This window comes from Zalophus californianus, chromosome 3, assembly GCF_009762305.2.
Source record: "Zalophus californianus isolate mZalCal1 chromosome 3, mZalCal1.pri.v2, whole genome shotgun sequence".
NCBI classification, from domain to species: Eukaryota; Metazoa; Chordata; class Mammalia; order Carnivora; family Otariidae; genus Zalophus; species Zalophus californianus.
The window spans coordinates 113027110-113046096 of NC_045597.1; positions in this window are offsets into that span (position 1 = coordinate 113027110).

Below are 18987 nucleotides of genomic sequence, written 5' to 3' on the forward strand. Positions count from 1 at the left end.
GTCCACAAAACATTCTTCTTTCCTTTTGAAGGTTTTACGATGCATTGTTATTATTAGCCAGTCTTTTACTATTAAACTTAAATGGTCAATTGACACAAACAGTTCTGAGACCGTTCTTCCACCACTGATTAAGACTGGGGTGGCAGGTATTGGGGATAATATTCATTTAGCCTTCTGAGCTTTCTGGGCAGACTTGATGACTTGCCAGCTCCAGCTGCTTTCTTGTCCACTGCTTTGATGACACCCAGAGCAACCATCTGTCTCATGTCATGAACAGCAAAATGGCCCAGAGGAGGATAGTCAGAGAAGCTCTCAACACACACAAGCTTGCCAGGAACCATATCAACGATGGCAGCATCACCAGATTTCAAGAACTTGGGACCATCTTCCAGCTGATATTTCTTAGTTCAGCAGTTTCATAAATTATATAAATATGATGAGTCCAGCCTTCATAATCCTAATCTACTAGAAGTAATATCTTCAAAGTGTCAAAGGGATAAGCTATCTGCCCTGGCTTCTATATTTAAGCAAACTATCATTCACATGCAAGAGTGGCTAGAAAAGACAGAATACCTAGTATTGGACTTACTCCCCCTCTTGCCTACCATCACTATTAAAAAAAATAAATAAAAGTTTTAAAAAACATATAAAAGCAAATGATTTCGTACATCAGAAAGCAACCAACATTGTGCTGCATTCCTTGCCAGAAAGGAAGTTCATGAAATGAGCCTCTTCACAGCCACCTTGGTTTTCTCCCAGAAGTTACTTTAGAAACTATTCTGCAGGGAAAGAGAGCCCATATAGAGCATAGCAGTCTCAGTGGGTGTGGGAATAAAGATCAGTGTAACAATTCCACTCTAGCCCATGGCCAACTCCTAAGGTAATCGCTCACAGGGCAAAACTCTGGAAATCCTAAGGTGTGAATTAAAGAAGATGGAAAGCTCAAGAGATAAGCAGAGATTTCAGAGACACACAACACTGAAAAGACAATGAGATTTAATTCAAGCTAGAGTATAAAATCTTTGGTGAACACTCTGGGTTTCACTTGAAATCCCATAAAGGCTGTGTCCCTGAAATAAGACCACATCCTAAGTATAATGGCAAATTTGAAAAAGACCCATTCTGTGTCAAGTCCAGGGAGGAAACTGAGAAGCCTCCTGAGCCCTGAACTCTGCTCATAGGTTAGCCTATTCCATGCTGCTTGCCCTGTGGCTGACTTGCTGTATGTCAATTCATCACTGTGCTCTTAATATATTCCAGATAGTGTTACTTTCAAGTATAAGCTTAGGTCTGCTCAGTTTGGAATAAGACTTAGTAGAATATGGTGCTTCAATAAACTGCTTTTGGTCCAGTCTCAGTTGCCATGTTGCTGTGGGGACTCAGATTCCCGTTGTGAGGCCAGCTGCTGTTCTCATTCTGACTTGACAAAAATCTAAACACCTGGCTGGTTCCCCTCTTGTTCTCCCTCCTCCATCCTGATTTTCCATTTTCATGTCAAAGACAAATAAATGACTTGACTCTCCACACTCCCCCACCAAAAAAGGAAAAGACCATTCTAATACAACCTAACATCAAGCCTGAAAAGTAAAGCAAGTCACGTCCAGTCTCTGACACGTAAACAGCTTGGAAGTTGTCACTCCCATCCTCACAAGTAAAAGCTAAACAAAGTGCAAATCAATAACTTTTTTTTAGATCCATCAGATGGCTGAGGTCATAGGGCAAACTGATGCCCTGAAAACTGGAGAGACAAGTAAATACAAAGAATCAAAGCTTAACAGAAGCAGAAGTTGCTAGAGCCAGGAACTGGTAGGAAAACATAAATTGCAACTGACCACCTGCTACAGAATGAGTATAAACACCTAAGGGGCAAGTTTGTTTGTTGTTGTTTTGTGAGGAGGAACACTTTTGGAGATTTACCTCCAGGAACATCTCCCGGTTGTCATTGAAAAGATGGGGGAAAATCTTTCATAATTCCGGAAGGGAGGGTGTTGGTGGGGAGAAGTAACCATCTTTTTTTTTTTTTAGATATTCCCGGAGCATTCTATTTTCTGCCTGCTCTCAAGGGAAATTACTTTACCAAAGCCTAACCAACCTACGAGAAGGAAAATACCCAACCCCATATATCTCTAGCCATCTTTCTACCCAGATAAACCTAAAACCAAAGGCCTATTTACTGCCATTCCTATACCTAATACATCATGTCCAGCTTTCAATAAAAAATATAATGCATGCTAAAAGGCATGATAAAAATAGTCTAAAGAGACAAAGCAAGTAACACAGTAAGACTGAGATTTGGGAGAGATTTTAGAAATTTCACACCCAGAATTTAAAATAACCATGGCTAATATACTAAGGGTTCTAAGGGAAAAGTGAAAAACATACAAAAATAGGTAGACGACATAAATAGAGAGATGAAAACTCCAAGAAAAAAATCAAAAATCTCCCTTTGATTTTCACCAGTTCTACCATATACCTAGGGAAAGATTTATTTTGCTTTTTTTTTTTTCCTATTTGAGCCTTGTGGTGATTCTTGAATTTATCATTTAGAGTCTTTTCTGGGTTTTAGAAAAATTGTAGTTATAATTTACTGAGTTTGGGTTGTTGAGGTTTCTAGAATTTTTACTGTAGAATAGCAGAGAGGGAGCTGCACAGAGGAAGGGTCCCAGAAACCTGCAGTGGAATGCCCCCATATGTCCTTGACTGAGGGCTGAATAGTGCAAGTATATAGTACAATCTCTATGAGTTCTAACAGAGAGCAGTCCCTGAGAACACAATAGCTAACCATCTCAGTTTTCCTAGGACTGAGGAAGTTCCCAGAACATGGACCTTTCAGTCTTAAAATTGGGACAGTCCTGGACAAAACAGGATGAATTTGATCATCCTAACTGGGAAGCAGAAAGGTGAAGAGAGATATGAGAGCATGTACAATGTTGGAAGATATTGCTGCTTTGGGGCAGGTAGAATGGAGAAGTCAAACCAAGAAAATTAGTTAAGATCTAAAAAGTCATAACTCAAAAGTAAGGATCAAAACCTATATCAAGAGTTGTATTATAGAACTAAAGACAAAATTATACTGATAAATTCTAACACAATCTTAAACCTATCTTGACAAGATCAATGAAGTCAGGAAGCAACTTACACAACTTCCAGAAAAACACTCAGCACCTATTAAAGGAAGAGAATATATTCCAGTTCAATGTAACAAAATAGCCACCCTGTCAAGAACACAATTTTTAAAAGTACTAGAATGTAAATAAGCAGAAAATCATGATCCCTAATAAAGGGAAACATTACTTAATAAAAAGAGACTTACACAGATGTTGTAAATTAACAGACAAGGACATTAAAACAGGTTACTGTAAACTTGATTTCTCCATCTTGGCACTACTGACATTTTGAACCAGATAATTCTTTGTTGGAGTGTCTGTCTTGTGCATTGTAGGATGTTCAGCATCATCTGTGGCCTGTACCCACCAGATGCCAATAACAATTCTCTCATACAAGATGTGACATCACAAAATTTCTCAGACATTACCAAATATCACCTAGAAATGGCGGGGAATTTTCCCCCCAGTTAAGAACCATTGCTGTACTGGAAAAGAGAGTGATTGTCAGGATATATAGTTAACTGAAAAAAAGTGAACCGTAGAATACAATGAAGGAATGCTCACTTCTTTGTAAAAAGAAAGAGGAAAAAATGTATATATATTTGAATACACCAGAAAGATAAACCAAAACTGATTATAATGGTTATTCTATGAAGAGAATGAGAACAAGTTACAGGAGACAGGAATAGAAGTGAGATTTCTCTGAATATAATTAGCTATATAGTTTAAACATAAGAAATATAAGTATTTACACTTTCAAAAATAAAATTATACAAAAAGAAAAAATACCTAAAATTTTTAAATGGAAATAAATTTAATCATACCAGAAAAAAAAAAATGGTTCAAGTGATTTTATAGCATAGTACTTTGACTATACATGCTTAGGGGAATATAGGTCCTAAGTAGAAATAGAGCTATGGAAAAAAACCTTAAAGTTTACCCTTTAGTTATAATTTATTATCAGTAGCATTTTCAAACTAATTTATAATACTATAGTATAATGGAAATAAGAATTGGAGGTACCTAACATACTAAATCCTGAATCTGAAAAATGGCAAATAAAATAGAATCATTAAATATTTAACTCACCTTTCCTTTTACAAACTTTGTTTCAAAATACCCGATAACTTCTAGCTGAAGGTGTGAAGTTTTAACCAAAGAATTCTAGCTAATAAATGTGGGAGAAATTATAGAATTATAAAATCCATATTTTACAATTCTAATAAAATAATCATTTCAGTTAATGATTATCAACAGAGAAAATACTGTATGAAAAGTTGATAGGGAACTTCAATAGGAAAATCAGTCTTATATAGTTAAACCTAAAGCTGAAACCTCTGACATTAACTTCCATTTATAGAGTATACTAAAACAAACAAATAAAAAAAGTTAAATAGATACCAAGAATATAAACACATAAACCCAAAATGTAAAATATTCTCCATAAGAACTAACTCTTCTGGAACAGTCAATAGCAGGATAAAAAAGGAAGAGTGATTTTTACAGATTAAAGGAGATTTTAAGAGACCAAACAACCAAAAGTAGTTACTATTTGGATTGTGAATCAAAGAAACTGTCAAAAGACATTTTTGAGATAGGTAGAGCAATTCAATTTTGTACTGAGTATTAGGTGATCTTAAAGCTTTACTTAAAAATTTTTGTTGGCATTATGGCTATATAAAATGCCCCTATTACATAAAGGAACACTCTAGAACATATACAGAAAAGTGGCTCAATTCTGGAATTAGTTTTATTTATTTTTTATGTTTTAATATGATATATTTTATTAAGTATTTATTTTATTTATTTTTATTATGTTATGTTAGTCACCATATTTTAAAATATGACAACAAAACAAAGCAAAAAAGACAGATGAAACAAATTATGTAAAATCTTGATAAATGCTGAATCTGGTTGATGAAAATATGTGGGTTAATTGTACTAGTCTTATTACTTTCATTTATTTGTGAAAATAGTAACAGAATAAAGATTTAAAATCATATGATCATTCAGATGTAGAAAAAGCATTTGACGAAATTCAATAACCTTTCATATTAAAACTCTCAACAAATTAGGTATAGAATGAATGCGCCTCCACATGATAAAGGTCATATATGGTACCAGCCATTCTGACAGGTATGAGGTGACATCTCATCGTGATTTTGATTTGCATTTCCATAATGATTATTTGAGCATCTTTCTATGTGTCCGTTGGCATACACTAATTCCACTTCTAGATATTTACCTGGAGAAAACAAAAACACTAACTTGAAAAGATATATGCACCCCTATATTTATTGCAACCTTATTTACAATAGCCAAGATATAGAAGCAACTTAAGTGGACATCAATGAATAAGTGGGAAAAGAATGTGGTATATATATATATATATATATATATATATATATATATATATATATATATATACACAATGCAATATTACTCAGCCATAAAAAAATGAAATCTTGCCATTTGCAATAATATGGATGGGACCTGAAAAGTATAATGCTGAAATAAGTCAGAATAAGAAAGGCAAATACTATTATGATTTTACTTATAGATATACTCTAAAAACAAAACAAATGAACAAACAGAGACAGACTCATAAAGACAAAGAACAAAATGATAATTTCTAGAGGGTGGGGGGGTGGGAGAACAGGTGAAATAGGTGAAGAGGATTAGGAGGTACAAACTTTCACTTAAAAAATAAGTCTCAGGGATGTAAAGAAGCACAGGGAATATAGTCAATAATATTGTAATAACTCTGTATAGGAACAGATGGTAACTAGACTTAATGTGGTAAGCATCTCATAATGTATATAAATGTTGAATAACTATGTTGTGCATGTGAAACTAATATAACATTACATTGTATTTCAGGGCACCTGGGTGGCTCAGTAGGTTTAGCATCTGCCTTCAGCTCAGGGCTTGATCTCAGGGTCCTGGGATCAAGCCCTGCATTGGGCTCCCTGCTCGGCGGGGAGTCTGTTTCTCCTTCTGTCCCTCCCTCCACCCCCGCTCTGCACGCGTGCTCTCTCTCTCAAATAAACAAAAAAACTTTTTAAAGATAAAAAATACACTTTTTAAATAAATAAAAAGGCCACATATGACAAGCCTACAGCTAACATCATACTCAATAGTGAAAAGCTGAAATTTTTTACTCTAAGATCAGAAACAAGACAAGGGTGTCCAGTCTCACCACTTCTATTCAACATTGTACTAGAAGTCCTAGTCAGAGCAATAGGTCAAGAAAAAGAAATAAATGGCATCCAGATCATAAGGAAAAAAATTATATTGTCTCTCTTTGCAAATGACACGATCTTATATACAGAAAACACCAAAGACTCCACACACAAACGCACATACAAACAATTAGAATAAGCGAATCCAGTAAAGTCGCAGGATATAAAATCAATATACAAAAATCAGTTGCATTTCTATATACTAAGAAGGAACTATCTGAAAAAGAATTTAAGAAAACAGTCCCATTTACAATAGCAACAAAAAGAATAAAATATTTAGGAATAAATTTAACACCAAGGCAGTAAAAGATCTGCACTCTGGAAACTACAACACACTGATGAAAGAAAATGAAGTAGACACAAATAAATGGAAAGATATTGCATGTTCATGGGTTCAAAGATTTAATATTGTGAAAATGACCATACCATCTAAAACAATTTACATATTCATTGCAATCTTTATCAAAATTTCAATGACATTTTCCATAGAAATAGAAAAAACATTCTAAAAGGCATATGGAACCACAAACAACCCCATTGGCCAAAACAATAAATGCTGTTGTGAAACAGAATAACCACATGGAGAAGAATGAAATTGAACCCTATAATTATAACACTCACAAAAGTTAACTTGAAATAGATTAAAGACTTAAATGCAAGATCTGAAACCATAAAACTCCTAGAAGAAATCTTAGGGGAAAACCTCCTTAACACTGGTCTTGTCAATTGTTTTCTGGATATGGTACCAAAATGCAAAGGTAACAAAAGCAAAAATCAACAAGTGGGACTACTGTACAAAGCTTCTGTACAATAAAGGAAACAGCTGATGAAATGAAAAGGCAGGCTATGAAATGGGAAAAAAAACTGCAAACCATATATATAATAAAGGTTTAATATCCTAAATATATATAAAAAAACTCCTACAACTTAAGAGTAAAAAAATCAAATAATCCAATTAAAAATGGGCATAGGACTTGACATTTTTCCAAAGAAGACATACATACAGTCAACAGGAAGATGAAAAGGTGCGGAACATCACTAGTCATCAGGAAAACACAAATTAGATATACAATGAGATATCACCTCTTGTCTATCAGAATAGCTATTATCAAAAAGTCAAGAATAACAATTATTGGTGAAGATGTGAAGAAAACCCTTGGGCTCTGTTCATGGGAATGTAAACTGGTATAGTCATTATGGAAATTAGTATGAAGGTTCCTCAATAAACTGAAAATGGAACTATCTATTGATTCGGCAATCCCACTTCTGGATTTATATTCAAAGGAAATGAAATCAGTATCTTGAAGAGATATCTGCACTCCCATGTTCATTGCAGCGTTATTCACAATAGCTAAGATATGGCAACAATCTAAGTGTCCATCAACAGATGAATGAAAAAAATGTGAAGAAAAAGTATATATAATATATATATTACATACACACACTAAATGCACATATAATATAATATTATTCAGCCATAAAAAAGAAGGAAAATCTGTTGCTTTTCACAACGTGGATAACTTGTAAAACATATGTTAAGTGAAATAAGCCAGACATAGAAGGACAAACACTATATAATCTCACCTACCTACGGCATCTTAAAAAATTTAAACTCATAGAACCAGAGAGTAGACAGTGGTTGCCAAGGGCTGGGGGGCAGGGTAGCCGAGAAGAGATGGGGAAATGTTGGTCAAGGGTATAAACTTTCAGTTATAAGGTGAATAAGTTCTGGAGATCTAATGTATAACATTAGTGGTTACAGCTAATAATTACTATAAGCTACCCCATATTTGAAATATGCTATAAGAGTAGATATTAAGTGTTCATCCTACACACACAAACACACACACATACAAGGATATTTACACACACACACACACACACACACACACCTTTACCTTTGTGTAAAGGTAACTGAGGAGATGGATGTGTAATTAACCTGATTGTGGTAATCATTTCACAATATATACATATATGAAATCATCACATTGTACACCTTAAATAAAATCATGTACAATCTAAAAAAATAAAAAATATATGAAAGAATGTTCTCAAAGAATATTTAATGACATGGGGAAATGATAATGGCACAAGAAGATATTACATATGGCCCCGATTTTATTATTTTTCTCTGGGTGGTAACTATAAATTATTTTTCTTTAAACATGTTTTTTTATGTTTTTAGGCATATATTTGTAATTACAAATAAAAATAATTTAAAAGAAATATTCATAAAACCATGTTAAACCCTGTACTAACCTGACACAGCTTTTACATCTTTGTCTGCTGTGCCACACCTTTGATTATTTTAGCTAAGATTAACTTGTCACCTTCCCATTAACAGAGCTGTCAGAAATTTCACCTTTGGTATTATCTACTCTAGTATTTCAACATGTCTGATTATCATCATTATTAATAATTATAATTCTGGAGAATTTAATAATTTTAAGTCATAATACTAATCATTCAGCAAACATTCACTCTGTGCCTAGTATTTGCCAGACACTGTTCTAGGCACAAGGGCATAAAATACTGAAAAATGGAGACCGTGCTCTAATAGAGCTCAGAATCTCAGGCTACTAAAGAAAGAAAGGAATGACATATCCTCAATGGTATCTAACAGCAATGCCACTTCTTGAAACAAGAATGAATATAATATCTCTAAGTCCTACGAGATATCCAATTAGCAAGACAAATCATATGAAAACCCAACATTCAACAATTTGACCTAGAAAGTGCCATCTTCATATGTTTCAACCTAATAATTTTCTAAGACTTGTATTATAGAGATGAAACACTTTTGAGGTCATTTGTTTAATTCCTTTCTTTTAAAGATGATGAAACTGTAGACCAAAACAAAGAATTACTTGCTCAGAGTCATAAAGCAAGCGAATCAGGAGCAGAAAACGGATGAACTAAATGAAGGGCCCTCTTTCTTCAGTTACTGGTAGTATAAAGGAAGAACTAGATCCAGACTAAAAATCATATATTCTAAAATTGCCATAACTTACAAAAATCATTAGTCTCCCATACTTTCCATGCATACAGTATAAACAGACTAACACTTAGATCTAGTGCTGAGAACTAGGGAAAAAGAAACTGGATAACAACCAAACGTGTGTGTGTGTGTGTGTGTGTGTATTCATGCATACACCCAAGCATGTGTGTATAGGGGTTTGAGAGGAAGGGGCACTTATGTGTAAACTCTATTGGAGCTAGTGTTTAACCACAAGAACTGTATTTGGGGATGAATGGGCAGCAGGTAGAAAGAGAGTGACACATGATTATGCCATAGAGAAAACATAGAGTGAAATATTAGAAGTAATTATTGAATAACAAAATTTTAAGGACTAGGGGAGGTGCATTCAGATGGTGTTAAATTGTGTGTAAGTGTGTGTGTGTGTGTGTGTGTGTGTGTGCTAATCAAATTACTCCCTAGGCTGCTGGAAAACATATTTTGCAAATGCTGACAGTATGACTGTCATCCATTTCCTTATGGTTTATATAAGTCACATATGAAAGCAGAAATCAAGAGCCATTGATAACAATTGACTAAGCTGGTAGTTTAAATGTTATTCTTTGAGTAGTTGCATGCACAATAACTCAGAACTCTGAACTTTATAAATAAATTCAGATGCAGATATAGCTAGTTTGATATAAACCATGCCCCTTGATGGGACAGAATATTAACCTTTACCTATAGGAGGGAAGGGAAACTAAACAGCTAAACACACTGTCTGGGTAGAAAGGATGGGTAGCTAACAACTACAGACCCACGTTGTATCTAATTGTTTTTGATTTTTTAAACATGTTTCTAAGTTAAATTTTTATAGTATTAATATAATTAATTTTAAAGAATAGTTTTAGTTTGCCTCAACAAATCCTCTTTCAAAAATCCTAAATAAAGATACTTCCACTTAGAAAATTTAAGCCTCTTTTTATTAAATAACTAAGTAGCTAATCAATTAATTCAGCAACAGTATATTAAATAGCAAGTGTGGAGCGAGCATTAAATGGAGAGTTGGCAATGAAAAACTGCATCAAAGAGATACAAATCTCTGCTTGGGACCCACAGGCAGCCTTGGGCTACACTGATCACATTACTGTTTATAATATATTGGTTTTAACTCTTATTAGAAAGGTTTTAAATCAGGTAGATGCTAATGCCTTGATTAAAATACTGAGTCAAAGGGACACACGCACCCTGATGTTTTAACAGCATTGTCAACAATAGCCAAATTATAGAAAGAGCCCAAATGTCTACCAACTGATGAATGAATGAAGAAGACGTAATATAATATACACACAATTGAATATTACTCAGCCATCAGAAGAATGAAATTTTGCCATTAGCAATGACATGCATGGAACTAGAGTGTATTATGTTCAGTGAAACAAGTCAGTCAGAGAAAGACAGATACCATATGATTTCACTCATATGTGAAATTTAAGAAACAAAATAGATGAATGTAGAAAGGAAAAGAAAGAGAGAGGGAAGCAAACCATAAGAGACTCTTAACTATAGAGAACAAACTTAGGATTGCTGGAGGGGAGGTAGGTGTGGGATGGACTAAATGGGTGATGGGTATATTAAGGAGGGCCCTTGATAAGATGATCACTGGGTGTTATATGTAAGTGATGAATCACTAAATTCTACTTCTGAAACCAATATTGACTATATGTTAACTAACTAGAATTTAAATAAAACCTTGAAACAACAAAACAAAAAAAATATTACTTCATTCTTCTCTGAAGTATCCTACAGTGATAAGTATAATTAATAATATTAACTCATTTTGCAAATAAGAAAGCGGGTAAAGAACAACAAGCTCTTGGAAAAGTCAGCAGAATAGAGGTATCATAAAACCCAGTCATATGACATTCAATTAATTAGTATAACACATGGGGTTGTTTCATTCATTCTATTTCCATTTTGTCTATTTTCCTGATGGTCCATGATCAGTATTCATATAATCATAAAATGATTTTAAAATGTAATTTATTTTCTAAATATACTGGTATATGTTAGAAACTTAGAAAATGAAAATTCTGTGTTATAATATACCAGGAAAAACCCCAAATTTTAGTAATCAGAAGGCCAGGGTTCCAGCATTCATTTAAAAACTGAATTTGCTCAAATCTATAAAATTTTCTAAGTGTCAGTCTCCTTATATATTAAAAATAGAGACAGTAGTACCTACCTTACTGAGTACTTCCAGTGGTCAAATATGTCTTGTAGTTAAAATAATTGACAAAGTTTCAATTTGCATACATTATTATAAACTAAGTATCAATTTGAATATATATCTTATGGATAGCATAAAGTTAATGTTTTAACTCATGTTGAAAGTATTTTTCCTTTTATTTATAAACTCATAATTGTTACATTTTTGTTATAATAGATATATTTCATTTAGTTTTATTGATTTAAGTCATGTTTTCTTTTGCTCCTATATATATTTTTTAAATTTTATATGGTACTGCCTGTTTTTTGTAGGTTTTTTACCTAATTTTATATTACAAGTAATATAATGGCACCCTCTATTCCCCCTAACAAAAATCTTTATTCATACCTTCTTATTTCCATTCTCCTCTCATTTGTCTGAGTTATGTCTTCAAGTAAATTTTTCTAAAAGAATGTCTGGATTGTATAATTCCTGAGCCTTGTATATTTGAAAATGCTTTTCTCTTGCTTTGTTATGTCACTTATATGCTATGGAGCTAAGGAATTCACAGTGTACAATCTCTCACCCTATTAACTGTAGATTTTCTTGTTCTGGGTCATCATCGATTTTTATTCTCATGATTGGTGATGGCAATCATTTTTCTTGTGGATTCAAATCCTTACTAAATCCTTTCTGTAATAATTCAAATACCTAATACATCTTCTTTAGGATTACTTTCACTAGTATAGTTTTCTTAGGCTTTCTTCTGATTTCTTGGTTGGTCATTTACAGCACTGATTATGATTACTGAAGTATTTCTGATCTTTGTTACTCTAATAAGCTTTAGGGCTCTGCCAAGTAATTATTTTTCTCCTAAATTATTTCCTTGTGTCTTATATCTCACTTTCTGTTTTCTGAATTGCTTATATTCTTCAGATGTGATTATGACTCCAGACTTTGTAATTTAAAACTGATTTCAGTTTCCTATGGTAAGTTATCTAAATTATTCTTTCTCTACTTTTATCAAACTATCTTCATACTTTTTTTTTAGATTTTTTTATTGTTATGTTAATCACCATATATTACATAATTTGTTTTGGTGTACTGTTCCATGATTCATTGTTTGTTCATAACACCCAGTGCTCCATGCAGAATGTGCCCTCCTCAATACCCATCACCAGGCTAACCCAACCCCCCACCCTCCTCCCCTCCAGAAACCTCAGTTTGTTTTGTTTTCATACTCTTTTTATATTTTTCCTGTAACCTACTGCCATAGGCTCCATGCTATTCTTCAATATTACTATTGTTACTACTACTATTATTACTACTACCATTACTATTACTACTACTATTAGTTTACTCTTTATTAGTAAAAGTTTAAATTCATATAATTTTTCTAGATTGCCAACATATCAGCAATCTTAAAATTAGTCAGGAATTTAATCCCAAAATATTCTGTATGCACACAAACTTTTTAGAACATGGGATTTTCATCCTGTGTTATAAATAATGTTAAATCATCGGAAATGCACCCAAATAAAGAATGACTAAATCTTAATATACATAAGCACACAAACACACACATATATATATATACTCATCTACTAGAACATTAAACATTTGATTACACAGAAAGATTATAATGGTCTAAGGTCAAAAGATATAAAGCAATATATACAATGTATTCGAAAGTATAAACATGTATATATATGCTTATATATTTTTTCTATATACAATATAATTATTTGTAAAGATACTCTTCATATGCATAAAAACATTGGATTCAAACACACCAAGATGGTAAAAACATTTATTTCTGTGAAGTGTAAGAAGGAGAGATTGTTGGTGACATAATTCTTTTTTATATGTTTACTGTATAATTCATATTATGTATGTGCTTCTTGCTTATATTTAACAAGTATTTATACAAAGCAAATTTATAATGTAAAACAATAGAAAAAGGAAAACTTTAATTATGTGTTGAGTTACATTTGTAAAACAGGGAGAATATCCAAGAGAAAAACAACTGAATGTTTTTAAAACCCTTGGGAAATCACATTTTCACAAAAAGAATGTCATTTTTGCGAAGTTAGTGTTAAATCAGACCACAGCGCTTAGTCAGAAAAGAAAAGTACATGTTAAGTGGACTATCTTTCCCACAATACAATCATGGCCAATTAAGGCAATAGAATGACAAGCTTTTTATTTTAAATGATTATCAATTTCACTGCAAGCATTTGAAATTATTCCCTTACATTATAATACATCTTAATCAAGACATCACTCTTGACTCCAATATCTTTTTTGTTTACTGCCGTTAATGCTATTCTTTTGGCTGGAGTTACTATTTTTTTAGAGTGTCTGACATTCCTCAAGCACAACAGTGGTAGTAAGTGGGATATAGGTCCTCTATAGAAATGTTTGTCATCCCAAGAATTTTGTGCTCAAGTTCAGGGGCAGTTTCATTTGTATAAAAGTTACTTTTGTTGTTGTTTTTGAACTGCTTAATGTCCATTCAAAAATTTCCCTAAACCAGAATATTTTTGATATTTTATTTATGACTTTGGAACAAAGTTAAATTATTCCCATGGTCCAGGAAAACCACTAAATAATAACAGAACATGGGGTGCCTGGGTGGCTCATTCTGATAACCATCCAATTCTTGATAACAGCTCAGGTCTTAATCTCATCGTGGTGAGTTCAAACTCCGCACTGGGCTCCATGCTGGGTGTAGAGCCTACTTAAAAAAAAATAAAAATAATAACAGAATGCCGTGTTTGTGTGTTGATGAGCCCTGTGTCCCCAGAAGTTTAATTTCATTTCATTACGACTTAACACTTCATTAAAACTTAACATTCATTATGACAAGTTTCTTGAATCATTAAAGGAAGCCACAGTTGTGGGAACCTGAAAATGCAAGTGGGAGTATGACCATTTTTGCAAGCTAACCCCCCCAAAAAATGTTCCTCTAAGAACTCTTTGGAAATAAAATGATCCAATGGGTTGGCGGTGCTGTTACCAGCAATTATTTTCTAGTGGTTGCCCAAGACATGAAAATAAAGTCTCAGAACATTTTTAGCATCATATAACCACATGAGGGTGCTCTTTCCCCAAATATGTGTCTGTAAAGTGAGAGGCCTCAGCTAGGAAAGAAAATTATTTTGTTGTTTCCTTCCATATACATTTTGGAAGACACGATGAAAGGACTTGTTAGAATAAACATGTGTAAGAAGGAAAAAAAAATAAAACAAAAGTCTAGACTGAAACACAAATGGACTTTTACTCTATTACATATCTATATAGTATAAATCGGGCATACAAAAAGATACCTTTGATTTAAAAATATGGATGTACATAAAGATTTAGAGTGTTAGGTAAAGTGTGGTCCATGGACCATCTAAACCGTGTAGTAGAGGGAGGCCAAGGGTACATGTTCATCAAATATGCATGTCTCTGTGTTATCTTGAGCTAAAGAATCAGACTATCTGGAGGTCAGGGATCTGTATTTATATTTTGCTCCTTTGGTAGTTCTTATGCCTCTTAAAAGTTTCAGAAACCCTGGTATGGAGTCATTTAAAAATCATTACTATTGTAAACAGTGACACATATGTGAATATTTAAATCTAAAAAACTATATGATTCTTTGACAACTGTTATCAATTTTTGAAAGCAGTTCATTTACAAGGGAATTTTATCTGGAAATTATCCGAAAATTTTATTTGAAAATTCTCACCCACCCCTCTCTCAATCTTCACAGAAATAAGAAATACAACACCCGCTCTCTGAAATAATAGACATTATCAACTTTAACTCATCTTGCCAGATCATTGATTTTTTTTCCTTCTCTTTCCTTTTGACCTATTTCAGTAAATAAAAGATAACCCCATGTGTCAATATATAAACTTCATACCAGTAAGCTTAATTCATGCTTTTCACTTTCCAAAAACTGTCTGCATAGGGAAAAGTTTAAGAAATAACTTATAAGAGGGAAATAGGTTTTATAAAAGAGAAGTATAATTATAATTGCGTGTTCTGTGGAAAATGAATTTATATTGGAGAAAATTTAAAACAGTTTAAGCAGTAATGGTTGGGAAAAAGGTTTATCAGTCTGGCCAGCTCTTGATCTTTTAAACGCCCAAAGTTATGCTTATCATCCAAAGGCCTTGACTTTGCGCATGGAATTTTATGTCCCAGAGAGGAGAAAACACTGGAAGGAACAGGTTGTAGTATCTGAACTCTAAGTTCAGGCAAAGGTGGATGAGTTTTACATGTAAGGAGGTGATTTCTAGGATCAAATTAATGTGTGTAAAAATAAAACACATATTTATGTGAGATATGTGTGTGTATCATGTGTGTGTATAAATATGTATATATATACCAATTATGTACATAAATTTTATATAAACCTAATCTATATACATACATATGTAACTACTCACATAGCCATATTTGTGTATTAATCTCTGCTTAGTAGTAAAAATTATAGAATATTAGGACCCAGATGGGATCTACAAGACTCTCATTCTACCCAGTACACATCTCATTCTATAATTTTCTAGACAGTTAATGATCTAGCCTCTGCTTGAGTACTCCCTCAAAAAGGAAGCTTCCTACTGACAATTATAGATCACACCATTTTAAATAGTAATTATATAGAATATTGATGATAGTGTTTTAAACACTGAAACTAGATCAGTAATTTTCACCCATTACTACTAGTTCTTTCTGAATCTACTCATCATAAGTTTATTTTTTCATTGAACAACCGCTAAATTATTTTTTAAAACTTTCTAACATTCTCCATTAAAACTGATGTTTTTCAAGTGCCTTCCTCAAAGGCATAAATTCAAAATAAAAGTTTGTGCTGGTGCAGACAACAGAGGGTGTTTATTTTTATGCCTCTTAATCTAGACCTCATTCCTATAAACCAAGATGCTTTTCTTAGATGCCTCAGCAATGATGAACATTGAACTTGGAGAGGTAAATCCTTCATCTTTTCCACAGTAGCTTTATTGAGTCAATCTTTAATTTGTTCCCACATGCATGCATTCATTCAGAAATAATTTCTCTGCACCTACTATATGCTAACACTAACTTAAGAGTAAGGTATAAAATGGTGAACAAAACAGGAAGAATTCCTTGACACTGGGAGTTTATCTTTTAGGGGGAAAGACAGATAATAAAAATGCATGTTATACTGTAGTTTATTTTTTTAAGATTTTATTGATTAATTTGAGAGAGAGAGAGCACACAAATGGAAGGGGAGCACAAAGGGAGAGGGAGAAATAGACTCCCTGCTTAGCAGGGAGCCCGACTTGGGGCTCAATCCGAGGAACCTGAGATCATGACCTGAACTGAAGGCAGATGCTTAACCGACTGAGCCACCCAGGTGCCCCAGTTATACTGTAGTTTAGAAGGTGATACATATTATGGAGAAAAATTAGGTATGGAAGCAAGTTTGGGGTTAGGAGAAACTGAAAATGCTTAAATAGACAGTTTAAATAGGATAGTCTCACTGAGAAAGTAATAACTGACTAAAAATTTGAAAGATATGAAGGAATGAGCAACAAAAACACATTGGAGAAAAAGCGTTAGACGGGCAGAGTGCAATGCCCTGAGGTAAGAGTGGGCCTGCTGTGTTAAAGAACAGAGAGGGGCCAATGTGGTAGCACAGAAATGAAATGGGGCGGCCAGAAATGAAATGGGGGAGGAACGACTTGATGACCATTGTAGAGACTTCAGAAATGTATTTTTATGTGAGAAGGGGCCCAACTGGAAGACTCTGGGCTGAGAAGTAACAGGGTCATATTTAAATGGATTAATCTGACTAGGGAGTTCAAACTACACAGAATGTAGCAAGGGGGAGAACAGAAAGAGAGTTAGGGCGCTATTGAAGTATCCTGGTGAGAGCTGATGGTACACTGGATCAGTGTGGCACAGTGGAGATGTTGGAAACCTAGGAATTCTAGAAATATTTAGGCAAAATTTTCTGATTATATTTAGAGTGTGAGAAAAAGCCACGAGTCAAGAATGACTCCAATTTTTTGTCCTCAACTAGAGTAAAAACGTAAGTACCATTAATTGAGATGGAGAAAACTGAAGGTGGTGCCAGTCTGGAAGACAAAATGAGGAATTGGGTCCATGTAAGTATGAGAGATCCACTGGATATTCAAGAGGAGAATGCCTATGCAAGTAGGCTGCTGGATATATGAACACAGAGTTCAGAGACAGGTGTAAGATTTTATTTATTTATTCATGAGAGACAGAGAGAGAGAGGCAGAGGGAGAAGCAGGCTCCCGAGGAGCAGGGAGCCTGACGCGGGACTCGATCCCAGGACCCCGGGACCACGACCCGAGCCGAAGGCAGACGCCCAACCATCTGAGCCACCCAGGCGCCAGAGACAGGTGTAGACTTGGATTTAAAACTGAAAAAGTCTCCACACATAAGAGATTCATTGGTATCAGTCAGTGATAACTCACTAAAGGAATGAGTGGAGATGAAATAGGCAGTACGAATACTAAAGCTCTCTAACATTAAGAGATAGAGAAGATGAAGATGAATCAGTACAGACAACAGAGGAGTAGTTGTAGAATAGGAGAAAAGCAAGGAGCGTGCTTTCCTGAAGTCAAGTGAAGAAGGCATTTCAAGGAGCGGATGTATCCCCATAGCTGGTTTTATTTTAGGCTGAATACTAGGGCATCACCACTAACCACCTTGTTTAATTCAAGCCAGATTTTGTACAGTCACGTTGTTTGAATCTTGAGTCTAAAATTCATAACTTCTTAAGGAATACAAGTCTATGCCCTTAAAAATAATTCTCCATTAAGCATCACCTTTAAAAAAAAAAATCCTCTTAACTCTTGTTAGTTTTGAGACATCAAATCTGTTCAAATTTTAATTCTGACATTGCATATATTAACTTTTCCTCCCAGCTTTGTGTCACCTGATAATTTAATAAGCTTGCCTTGTATGAATTCATTCATTCAAATCATTGACAAAAATATAAAACATGACACATCTCAATGTATAATCTTCTGATTTTATGGAATGCCACAAGAGATCCCTCCTGAATTACCATCTATTTAGTGATTATATTTTAAGTAAAGTTATTGACTCAGCTATAAATCTAATTATTCTAAATCTTACATTCAAAGACATTCTTCTTTCAATAGTAAAAGCATATTTTTGAACTTGAAGAGACCCTGAAGATTAGCTAGGCAAATCATTATTAAGACAATAAAATGTCTTGAAGTTTTTCATTAAAATTATTTCAATGCAGTGGCCAAGTTAATAGGTATTTTGCCATTATTTGTTCTTCTCATAAGCTGGCTCATTATGCAACTGTTTTCTTAAGTATTCCTAAGCCATCAGTTTGGGGATCCATTATATAATTATGCCCACCCAAAGATTAATAAGTGCCCTTGTATATAGTTTCCAGGATTTTTTCCCAGGTTTTTCTTCTAGAAATCCAAC